The sequence below is a fragment of the Euprymna scolopes genome, chromosome 11, assembly GCF_053919585.1.
Source record: "Euprymna scolopes isolate OS-2025 chromosome 11, ASM5391958v1, whole genome shotgun sequence".
NCBI classification, from domain to species: domain Eukaryota; kingdom Metazoa; phylum Mollusca; class Cephalopoda; order Sepiida; family Sepiolidae; genus Euprymna; species Euprymna scolopes.
This window is the reverse complement of record NC_136492.1, coordinates 59,401,975-59,414,219: the sequence shown is the minus strand read 5'-3', so window position 1 is coordinate 59,414,219 and position 12,245 is coordinate 59,401,975. Positions and strand designations below refer to the sequence as shown.

The following is a 12,245-nucleotide window of genomic DNA, read 5'->3' as shown; positions in this document are numbered from 1 at the left end:
AAGGTCATAATGCAAAAGAATAAATCTGAGCCGTTGGGTCAACCATGGAGTACACTCGGAAGAGTAAAGAGATTCTACAGCATTCTCCGGTAAAGGCAACTCAGGTGACAACCAATAAACAAATCTTCCCTTGAAGGATGAGAGAATACCTTAGAACCAAATAGAACCATACCTGATATTAACAAAATGCCTCTCAAGACTAGACTCTCCCTAGGTTGCCAAAATGGTGCCAAGAATTCTCGTCTGTTATAAAAATAAAGTTTCTAAATCAGAAATCAGCTAAATAAAAATTCACGATTAATCTTTCTGTTCAATATATTTTTTCCTGTGCTATAATTTACATGTGCCTAATAAACAATGCACCATATACTATCGATAATACGTTTTGTATAACAACGATGTTAGCAAAAAGGATGTACACTCCAAAGCGTATATTCTACAACTTCTCGAAATCTGACGAAATGCCAATGACTTGTTCATGTCACGAGAGTCAGAAAATAAGCTATCAATTAGAAAGTGCCATTATTAATTGTGACATTAGTTTTAACAGTTGATTAAGTGTCTAGAGAAACGGTAAAATTCCTGAACATATTAATGAACAGAGTCATCCATTCAGCTGGGTAATCTGTTATAACTATAATATCAAAAAAGATTAGATTGCTTTAGAGATAGAACCCAAGAATTAATTATCCAATTCCGGATAAGTTCATAATACTGAGACACTTGCATTCTTTAAGTGCTACAATGTCAGACGTCGAAATACAGAGTGACCCTCACCCCCTCTATCCAAAAATGACACCCGCGTAATAGTTGATAAAAGTTATAATCCTTTCAATTCAACTATATTTGATACTAAAAAAAAAGGGGGGGTCTCCTGGCTCCCTTGCAAAACATTTACAACAAACACTCGTCTAGCTACAACTACACTCAACAATTTTCCGTACTCTCTTCCTAACCTAAATCTAAATTCCATGAACAAAGTTTCTTTCTCAGAACTGTCTGCCTGCAGAATTATACCATAGAGCTGCTTTCCAGTCGATTACAGCATAGTCGTTTCCAAGTCCAATCTAAACAAGTTCCCGTTAAGCAGTCTTCTTAAATAATCAAATTCCATCCAATTTCCACCACTACCCATCATTACGGTGTTTTCTCCCACCTCTTCACACTCATTAACCCTTAAGCTCAACTGGCCTTCAGGCCTTGATAAAAAAAAATAAAACAAACTTATAAAAAAAATTTAGAAAATTAAATAAAACAAACTTCAGTTTATGCCCGACTCGTCCAGTTTCAGTCTTTGTTCTCAGTTCATATATACAAACTTTAAAACATTAAAATGCATACTTAAAAATGTTGTCCATATCCCGGAGAATACCGAGTAACCTTGCTTATATACACACACATTTACAGATACATAAATCTAATTCTGGTCTAAAAACATACAAATATAACCTTTCTTTGGAAAAATGTGCCAAGAGCGATTCAGTAATCTCGAGAAAAATATTCCAAACTACAAGATGTAATCAATAATTAAGAGATTCTCGTAATATTCATGTTGACAATCCATTTCACAAGTGCTACAGCAGAACACACCTTGCATTTTGCAGAAACAAATATACTGTAGACTAGAAACGTGGAATACCAGCATCACAGATAATTTTTGCTTTATCTAGAGTTTTGTTGCCAATACAAAATATTCATTTGTTATCGTCTGTCGTAAGAATCAAACTTCCAGAAGTTGAACCGATATTAACTTTGAATACAACAAGCAAATAATACTTCGAATAATACCAATTATCAATACTTAGCTTAAAAATCCTGAAACCATTTGTTTAGGATAAAAAAAAAAGTCTTTGGAGTTTTCGGACCATCGTTCTCATCTTAAGTGTCATTTTTACAACATTTCAGTTCATGTCAAACTTTGTTTTTTTCTGTTGAACTCTACAATACGCATAGAATTTAAACTGAACCCTCCATTTAATTCATGGGGTTAGCTTACTCTCATTTCATAGGCCAAATATCTGCAAGGACCCCTAGTACAGTACTGTGAAAAATTCAGTTGTAAACGTGACATTTCTCTAAAGGTTGAAGGTTCAATCCTCAATGTGGGCGACCGAAAATACAATTCTGAATTACTTAGGACCTCTATCTAGTTATGGATAAGAGAACAAGAGTGAGCTACTCCCCCCCCCCCCCATGAATTAAATGAAGGGTTCCATTCAAATTCCGTACAGATTTCAGAGTTTGACAGAAAAATTCCCAAGTTTGACACGACACATGAAAAAGGTCGGAGGTTGCATCAATCGAAACGTTGTGAAAATGATATGAGAACAGTGTCTAAAGAATCCAAATATTATGAATAACCAACCCTCATCTAAAAAATTCAGAAACGCAAGGTCTTGTATTTAATTATTAGTAATTAACAATGATTAAAAAGATAAAACCTCTGGAAGGCTTCCCACCAGATGCGTCCAGTCCAGTGTTGAGCAGAATCCAATCATGTTTATCAAGTCACTCTTAAAGAACATCATAACAGCATCATATGTGATTTATGTAGCAGTCATCATGTGGGTCCATAAGGTAAAAGAGTGAGGGCCGCGCTGTATGTCATTCTACTTACAAGATAGAATCTTGTTATTTCATGTGATGACAAAATTCTATATGCGAATGAACATAGCATAGAGGCGGCCATACTGAAGCGGTATATGCAGGGTTTGTCAGTGTAGTTTTTTAGTTTATGCCAAAATCAAAGAAATGTTTCTTTTATATAACACAATATGGCTACCTGGCGTTACTCGTAATTTTGACTGACAAAAATAGAGTTAAAAAGTCTGTCCCTTCCACTGACTCCCTTTCTCTCATTCATACAGGGTGACAAAAAAAAACAAAAAAAAACGGGCCCAACACTGATTAGGCCCCGTTTCTTAGTGTTTTGTCCGAATGAAATGAAACTGGTCATTAGTTTATTATATTCAAAACGTCACATCAAAACACTAGGGTCTTTGGCCTTTTTTCTCCGTTCTACAGCATATGTTCTAGATGGCCTCCATTTAGCTTTTGTTTTTTTTGGGGTCATCCTGTATACAGCCTGTCCAAAAAGTAACTGAAGGGTTGAAAATCTTTGTCATTTTATTAGTGATTTTTTTTATTTCAGAGATTTTATAGATATTTTGGGCATTAATTATGGATAAGTATACCATTGAACAACGTACGCAAGGTGTGAAACTTACCAAAATAAGGGGTTAATTGTTTTGAGTCAAAGAGTTTATCGACGACATTTTCATGTAAGACATAGCCCAAGTCACAACACAATTCGAAACATTGTGAAAGAGTTCATGCTAAACCCCAAACCCTGCAAGATACTACACTTTGATCTTGACCAAAAGGCCAAGAAAAGGGTATTTATTTGCTCCCCCACCGAGCAAATTAGGCACAAGGCCGATTTTTAATGTGAAGAGTGAAGGGGAAATGGGGACCAACTCCCCGGAGAGTAGGGGAGCTGGATAGTGACAATTGGTATGAAGGGTTGCCCCTACATTGACCAAGGTCTTATATGTGGGGTTGCCCCCACATATGGTCTTTGCTTGCAGTATCTTCTGGACAGATACTACACTTTGATCTTCATATTTAATTTATTTCGTTTAAAGAAAGAATTCCAATTAAAAAATTCCAATACCAAATTAAAAAAGTTAAAAAAGTAAAATCTCCAAAAGACAAAACAAATTTAGGCACAAGGCCCTATAAGATCTGGGGAGGGGAGTGTTGCAGGGTCTTTGTAACTAAAGTAAAAATTGGAGTCTTTGGCGACTTTACTCTTGACTGGCAACATTTACCACAATACCTCATTCACTCTTTGGACTCTAAACTAACTAATGAAAACCCTCAGCATTTTTGCGAAAAGGATATATATACAATTTCTGTATGCGCGCGTGCATTTTTTTTTTCTTATTTTATTAAAATGTGTGTGTGTGTGTGTGTGTGTGTGTGTGTGTGTGTGTGTGTGTGTGTGTGTGTGTGTGTAAAAAGTTCAGTTCATTGGAAAATAAAAAGTTCTTTAATTTGGAAGAAAAACAATTCGTGTTGGGGAGTGGGAAATATAAAAAAAATATACAAATAATAAAATTAGTGCATTGTTAGTAAGATTCCTCCCTAAGCTAATTTAAGTAGTTAGATCGCCTACTGTTTTCCGGGGTACCGAAAACAAGCGGGGAGATCCCTAATGGGGATTGGGAAGAATTCATATCGGGTGTAGGGAGTAAAATAAATAGATTGTTAAAAACAAAAAAAAAAGGGGGGGATATATTAGGCGGCGACCTTCGAGTAGGGGTTGACCAGGGGGTGATAAAACAAAACAGATAGGGGGGGTAGTGGTAGGGTAGCCTCGGAAGGTTCTCTAGTGCCAAAAAAGACAAACAATCGGGGGACAAGATCTCATTTGTACCACCAGTCAAGAGTCTTTATTTTTTATTTGTCTAACCTAGCGGGATGGGCTCCTTAGGACCCAGTACCGCATGTGCCATGCCTATGGTGGTAACACGAATTCAAACTTGGCGCCTCATTGGATGCCCAAGCTAGCGTCATGCACCCACCTCTTGTCAAAGGCCACTCGAGGCAACCTCTTCCAATCTTGGCCAAAAGGCCAAGAAAAGCTTAAAAAGCTAAGAACAGCATCTATTAACAACAGACCTTTGATCTTAACCAAAAAAAGGCCAAGCACAAAAGTGTTACGGATAGACTGACGGAGTGACTTATAGAGTCGCTTGCACGCGACTAAAAAAAAAATGCAGAACAAACAAAACTAAAGTCAATCAAATTAGGAAAATATTGAAAGTTTAAAAAAAAAAAAAAAATGGCGATCTTAATTCACAAGTTTTCTAAGAAAAAAATTTTTTTTACTGTAGCAGCAAAGAGAAGATATTTGCAGACAAGTCTTTTACGTTTCTATCCACTTATGTAGATTATATAATGGAAACCAAAATTTTTTCAGTACATTTTTCTCAGACATGAAGAGACAGTCTTTATGAAAAAGAGAAAAAAATCTGATTTAACACTTTCTAAAATTGAACATATTTCAAAAGTATTCTCATTTAATTCAAGCTGTTTATGGCAAAAATACTTCAATTAAATTAGAGTTTCTAAGTTTTAGAGAAAATATATTCTGAAGACTTCAAATCCCTAGACGAATCAAGCTTTACTAAGAGGTCTGCATTATATATATATATATATATATATATATATATACACACACTAGCAAGCCGCCTGGCGTTGCCCGGTCCTAAAATACACATAAATATTATATTTTAATTAATACAGAAACTGAGACATGCTCATGCTAGTATTTTGCTTTTTCTAAACAGTTCAATTTTTGCAAGTAAAAACAAGTACACACGCTGAGATCGAAACCAAAACCTATAGACAGTGAGTCCAGTACGATAATCATTAGGCCAGCTTGACACATCTTTAAAAAGTGTTTTCAAATCTACTTATTCTTAAAGGAATCTGTCATGTGAACCTTTCACTTTTGATCCTTTAGTAGACCTATTTTCCGGATAAAAACCGATTAAAAAGTTTTCCACATGTCTGAATACTCTATATACCAAATTTCAAGTCTGTTGATCCAAAATATGTTGAGAAGGGTCTTCACATATTCTTACTTTATATAAATGCATGAGAGAGAGAGAGTATTATGAAAAATGTGAACTCTTTATATTACGTTTGATCTCGGAGTATCAGCCCAGTTGCACGGATAAATTCAGATACCTGAGCAGATCGACACCGAATACAATACGAACGTCAGGGTTGCACAATAATAGAATGAATTTCATTTGCTGCAGAAAGTGCGGAAGTCTCCAACCAGGAAGAAAACTAAAGTCTTCAAGGCTTGCATAGAGAAAACACTTTTGTATGGCTTTGAATAGTAAACGCTGAACTTTATGCAGAGTAAATTGCTAATGATACGTATACTAAAAATGCTACGCATAGCTTATAAAATCTACAAAAGACATCCCATGAACAAGTCATTGTACAGATCAGTGGTTAGGAGCCGAGAATGGCTGGCATTTGTAGGACATGTCACTTGTCACAATGAACATGCAAGAAGACTCCTACTTTGGCTTTCAGATGCAAAGAAAAGAGTTATATGAACAAAACTGATACCAATTTAAATTTATTACATTTTTCTTTACCACTGCATCATTTGTTATAGTTTTCCGATTTTGTTTTACGTTTTTTTTTTTTTTGTTTTTTTTAGTGAATAAACAGAGTCTCTGAAATGTTTTGAATTGATGTATTATTACTTGCAGCGGTCCCAATAGATTTTTATATTTATTGTTAATCACATTGCCTATGAAGTGCTCAATAAATAGAGTTCAAACCGAATTATGCAATGCATAAAAACATACAAATTATATATTTAGAAAGATCATTTTATTTCAAACCATATAAATATCTAAGCTTTGACTAGAAATATGCGAGAAATTCGGATTAAGCTATAAATTTGTACCTGCCACACTGATTGAATGAAAATATTTTTTCCTTCATATCAAACCTCAATCAATGACGTAAATAAATGTAAATCATCGTTTTTTTTTTGTTTATTTTTAGTATTCTTAGTTTTTTATCGTTCTTAAAATGAATAGACTTTATTGTTGTATTGTTTGTTGCTCCATTCCTGCTAATTTTGGGTCGAAATAGCAAGTTTTAGGCCAATAACATTGCTCTGTAATAATAAAAAACAAAATCTGTTTTTGAAGTCACAGAATCTATTGATTGCCTGTAGCAGATTTTCTATACAAGATATACAAAACGTACGCGTGTCTACGAGGGGAACATTGTGGTAAGAATAAACGGTTTCTGAATTTTAAATTTTTATGCCTATAAGTAACTATAAATTTATGAAATCAGAATAATTTCGTGTAGATACAATTATGGTAAATTGTAAATAAAACTGAATCAAGGTACCGTTTGTACTTAGACTCCCATAGGACAATGGGACTTTCAGAAAGCCAAAGATTGACCGGCCTATTACTAACTTAACTTCAACCAACGGATCAAGGATTTCAATTCAATACTGGTTATTGCAACAGTGCTTACAGCACAAAATTACCAGAACTGAAAGACGAGTCACTTGACTAACTGAATGGCAAGGTAAAATACACCTTATGTCCAAAATGGCATCGATTGGTCAACAGAACAAATCTTTGCATAATTGAACATGGCTTGCTTAGTTGTTCCAGAAAGCTATCCACAACAATTTGCTTGGGATAGCTATCACCTCTTTCTACTGCAGACACAGCATATAAATTGGTTGTGCTTTGACTGACATGGGCTAGCAGTTATCACCGGGGAGTAGCAAGTAATTCTTTGCATCAGCTCCGTTCCATGAACTAAGGATTGGGTATTGCTTTTTTGCATGTTTTTCAGAATAGCTTGGTTACATCTTGCCATGGCAGATTAGAATTAGTAGATGAACCGATGGTCAAATATTTTTGCAAAACGTTTAGACTTACTCCTTGAGAAGTGTGGATACAGTACCCGGATATGCCAATTTCCATCTTCATGAAGAAAAATATTTGAAACAAAAACTCTTATACAAATACTAAGTTTAACGAATGTATTTACTTGTTTTTATTACGAAAAAACAAAAACAAAAACAAAAAAACTTGATCCAATCTAAAAATGAGTTTAATTTGAAAATTGCAAAACCGAATATTTTTTATTAAATGATTAAATTCATTTTTAACTTTCGTTGTTGTTAAAACGTTTTCAAAGACTTCTTTTTGTTGATGGTATTAAACCTGAGCAGTCAGCCCCTCGTAAAAGGCAAAAGTAATATTTGAGATTTCCATTAAAATAGCAATGCAAATAAGACTAGGTTTTAGAATTTATGTTTTTAAGCAAAATATTTGCTTTGAATGCTAAATACTTATTCAACAATACTAAATTTAACTTGAAAAATTATGTAATGCCTCAAACAGTTAAACTCTAATAATACTTTAAAAAGAAAACTTTGTAATATGTAGTCTTCCTATTCCTTTTTGTCACCCAATCACATGGTTTTATTTGCATGCAAACGGACAAACTCTACAAATTTTAATAGCTTATAGATTTCACAATTACATCATAAATTCCTAGGACGTTTTATTCTTCGGATTATTTGGTCTCTTGTTCTCATCTCGAGCGTCAGTCGTATAATGTTTCGGCCGATGTAACCTCCAACTGTCTTCAAGTGTATCTTGCCAAACTCTAGCATATTTATTGAATGGAACCCTTTACTTAATCCATGCTTTCATTCCGTCAGCCATGACTGGGTGGAAGTCGTAATTGTATTGCTCATATCGCCCAAGTTCAACAAGATACACCTGAAAATGTCGGAGGTTACATCAGCTAAAACGTTGTGTGAATAACATTCAACAGTAGTGCCAATAATCCAAATTATCAATCCTGATCTAAAAAATTCAGAAACCGTTTATTCTTACCACAATGTTCCCCTCGTAGACACGCGTACGTTTTGTATATCTTGTATAGAAAATCTGCTACAGGCAATCAATAGATTCTGTGACTTCAAAAACAGATTTTTTTTTTTTTTATTACAGAGCAACAGGTGTTTTTTTTTTTCACTAGTTCAAATGTTAAATGGTTCGTTGATTATTCACATTGTTTATAAGCGCTCGTGATTAAACACATGGTTTGTTAAGTGTGCATTACTTTGTTCAAGAACTATATCCATTAGTGCATTTTTTGTTTTAGTTTTCTTTTACAAAAGGGGTCACCTTAGGGGTCAGAGTATAAAAGTTAACGAAATTGCTAGATGATTGCCACCAGAAAAGTATTGAAAATTATAGGTAGAATGAACAGGAGAGGAATTTATTATCTAAGAGGACAGTTTAAGTATTTGTTCACATTTGACTTTAAAACAATCATGCTGTAGTTCGTGGGGAAGCAGTCCAATGATCTTTTTCCACAGACGGATTATTCTAGGAAAGAAACTTTGTTCATGGAAGTTTAATTTTATTAAAAGCAAAAGATGCATGGTGAAATACTACATCATTCATGAGGTTAGCCAATTAATATACACATGCAGAACATGGCGCATCTTGAATAAAAAATTTTCTTTATTAACAAGGAGCACCCGACCATGCCCGGTTGTAAAATGCACTTAAATATATTTTACTTGATGCAAATTTTGTGTTTATTATTAAAGAACCAATTCTCTATTGAATATTATATGGTACCTAATGAAGTACTGGTTTCAAAGAATTAAAAACAAAAGGACTTGGATGCCATCAGCTAGAATCAAAACGAAAACATTTAGCACTCCTACCATTTGAGCTATCGGCAGAGATAAAGATTTAAAATTAAACCACGTCAAGCTATGAAGTAATTTGCACATGCGCAAAAGTAATAGAAATGTCAGCAAGTTGAAATGAACATTTTGCATTTCAACTTGCCAACATATTTCTGTAACGTATTATTCAAGCATCCAAATATTTTACTCAAATTATCCTTAGTGAATGATTATTTGCTATTAATTTTAGTGTTATATAACCAGTAGTTTAAGAATTTATCGGTTAAATATTTTCACAGACGCACAGATAATCTGTTTTATTCATATAGATTTGTAGTTTTAATTCCTGTGGTGTTTATCAAACGACCGTTTTGCAATCACAATAATGGGAAGGTAGACAACTATAAAAGTTTAAATTACACAAGCTTGGCGAGTCGTATATAGACCTAAAGATGTCTTTAGCAAGTATTTCAGTATAATCCACTAATCCACCTTGAACGATAGAACCTTTCCTGGTGGAATTCCGAACACGTTAATTGCAAATATTGTTTTTGAGAAAAAGGGACGAAGGCATCTTATGTTCTTATGCTTAGCTCTGAAATAGTAAAGACTACTTGGGGGAAAATAAAAGCGAAGAGTCATATCGTTCATAAGGTTAATAAGGTTCATATAAATATAAGGTTCATATAAATATAAGGTTCATATAAATGAGCATAGAAAGAACATGGCAGATCTAGGAGCAAACCTTGAATAAAAAAAAAATCTTTGTACTCTTTATGCATGATTGTGGTTCATGTGGTGACCACTGCTAAGCAGATGCACCAGCAGAGAGAACATTACAAAATATTCTTAACAGAACTGTGTACTGAACCATAAAATGTAAAGGTTCAAGTTGTATGCTTATCCATTCATGACGATTTCGTTAGAAAATACTTCAATATAACCTACTAAGCCATATACGTGATGAAATATTTGAAGTTTTGGACAGTCTTGTTGTCAAGCATGTGGTGAAACTCAAACAATATGTATATGTACGGATTGGAAGGATGTTTCAATGTTCATCCTTAGGTTTCTGAATTTTTGAGATGAGGATTAGTTATATTATTTAGATATTTCAGACTACTGTTTTTTCAGTGTCATTTTCAGAATGTTTCGATAGATGTAACATTCAACCTTCAGAGATAGTTTCAGTAATCCGCATGGAACTTAGAATGAAACCATTTATTTACTTTATAATTTATAGCATGCTCTCGTTCAGTCAGCCATGGTTGGATAGATGTCCTAAGTAATTCGCAATTGTATTTTTCAGTTGCCCACACTAAAAATTGAGCCGTCAGGAGACGGTTACTTTTACAATTGATTTTTCCAAGTATTCTAATCACTGCGCCACCAGTCCAAACAAGATAAACCTGAATAAAGTTGTAGATTACATCGACCGAGACTGAAAATGACACTCAAGATGAGAGCAGTAGTTTAAAATATCCAAATAATACGGATGTTCGTCATATCTCTATAAATTTGGTTGTTTTCTTTAGAATTCTATGGTTGACGTCGGTTTCATGTTATGTTGACAAAATTTTCAGTTTGAATAAGCATACTTTTGATTTTATATCTAGATACGTTTTTCATGGCAATAGAAAGAGAAACAGATCAACAACCTCGTCCTTTTCTTTGGTTTCCTGTTATTTAGGATCCTTCAAATTTTGACCCCACCTACCAGACATAATTACTCACCCGGAAATCAAGTATTTGTTCCTCAACCTACAGACTTTGAACAGACATTTTTAGACAAATAGGATATCTAATAGAAAAGAGTGAACTCCTCCTATGTGGAATACATTGCCATGGGGATGCTTCCCTGCAAACTACATGTTTGTCTTCAAATCCAATGTCAAATTTCAGTCATAGATAAGCGCTCAAACTATACGTTCCAATCGGTATTTTCAATCTTATATTTTTGAATCAACTAATAATCCATTGTTAACTTATTACTTACATGGATTTTGGCTTTGATAAATTTGGACCCATTAGTAAAACTAAAACAAGTCTTTAACCCATGAGAGCCTGCTGTCCCATAAATAAGACCAAATCATTTATTTTTAAATTTAATAGATAATAGTACTGGCTTAGTGTAATTATCTATAATATAAATCTCGCCTGTCTGTTTAAATGTATGTATGCTTGCCTAAAACTTTCGACAGAGACGACAGATTTTCACGAGATTGGTACCATTTTGAAGCTCGACCCTTCCGACGACAAATATCGAAAAATTGGCTAAAAACATTAATTCCTTCACCCTCAACTGGGCACTTTTCTACAAGGAAGGGGTCTCTTTTTTCGCCGATATTTTCGAAAGTCATCCCCATTTTCGATTGACTAGCTTTAATTTAAACCGTCACTTACGGTTTGACAATGAACGCAACAGCAAAGAAGTCACTTTTTCTCACGTTCTTTTTCTTTGTGGTACGGGTTCGAGCCTGCTTGCCCACTACTGCACCCAGGCTAGTTCTGAATAAAGGATAAACTTCATCTATGTTCATCAACTTCTGAGAGTTGTTAAAACCCTCTTACAAAATTTGTGAAATTTGCTAAAATTCTATTTGCTCAAAATGTACAAACTTATGGGTCGTGCTATAGTAAGCCATAACTTATTGCCAAAATTGCAATGTAACTGTGTGAACTGTTTTATTCCTTACCATAATGTATATATTTTATCTTGAATGCATAACCTGTTGATGTTCAAAAATATATCACACGTCTCCAGTGTCCTATTTAATCAAATCCTATATTAATACTTCGCTTTCTAAATACAATAACTTTCTCTTCAGTCTGTATTCTAACCCATTTTAGTCTTCAAAATTTCAACTCAATAGTAAACAATTTAGATACCCTGGGACTTAATGGGTTAATTTATCTCAAATATGTTTTCCCCATTTCAAGTGTTACGAACTTATTAGCTTTG

General features: G+C 34.2%; 1 protein-coding gene across 13 annotated transcripts in view; it reads right to left on the bottom strand.

The window, feature by feature from the left end:
• The window catches only part of LOC145287867 (anoctamin-4-like), a 746,862-nt gene that overhangs the window by 388,738 nt on the left and 345,879 nt on the right, over nucleotides 1-12,245 (bottom strand). The gene's annotated exons all lie outside the window — the stretch shown is intronic.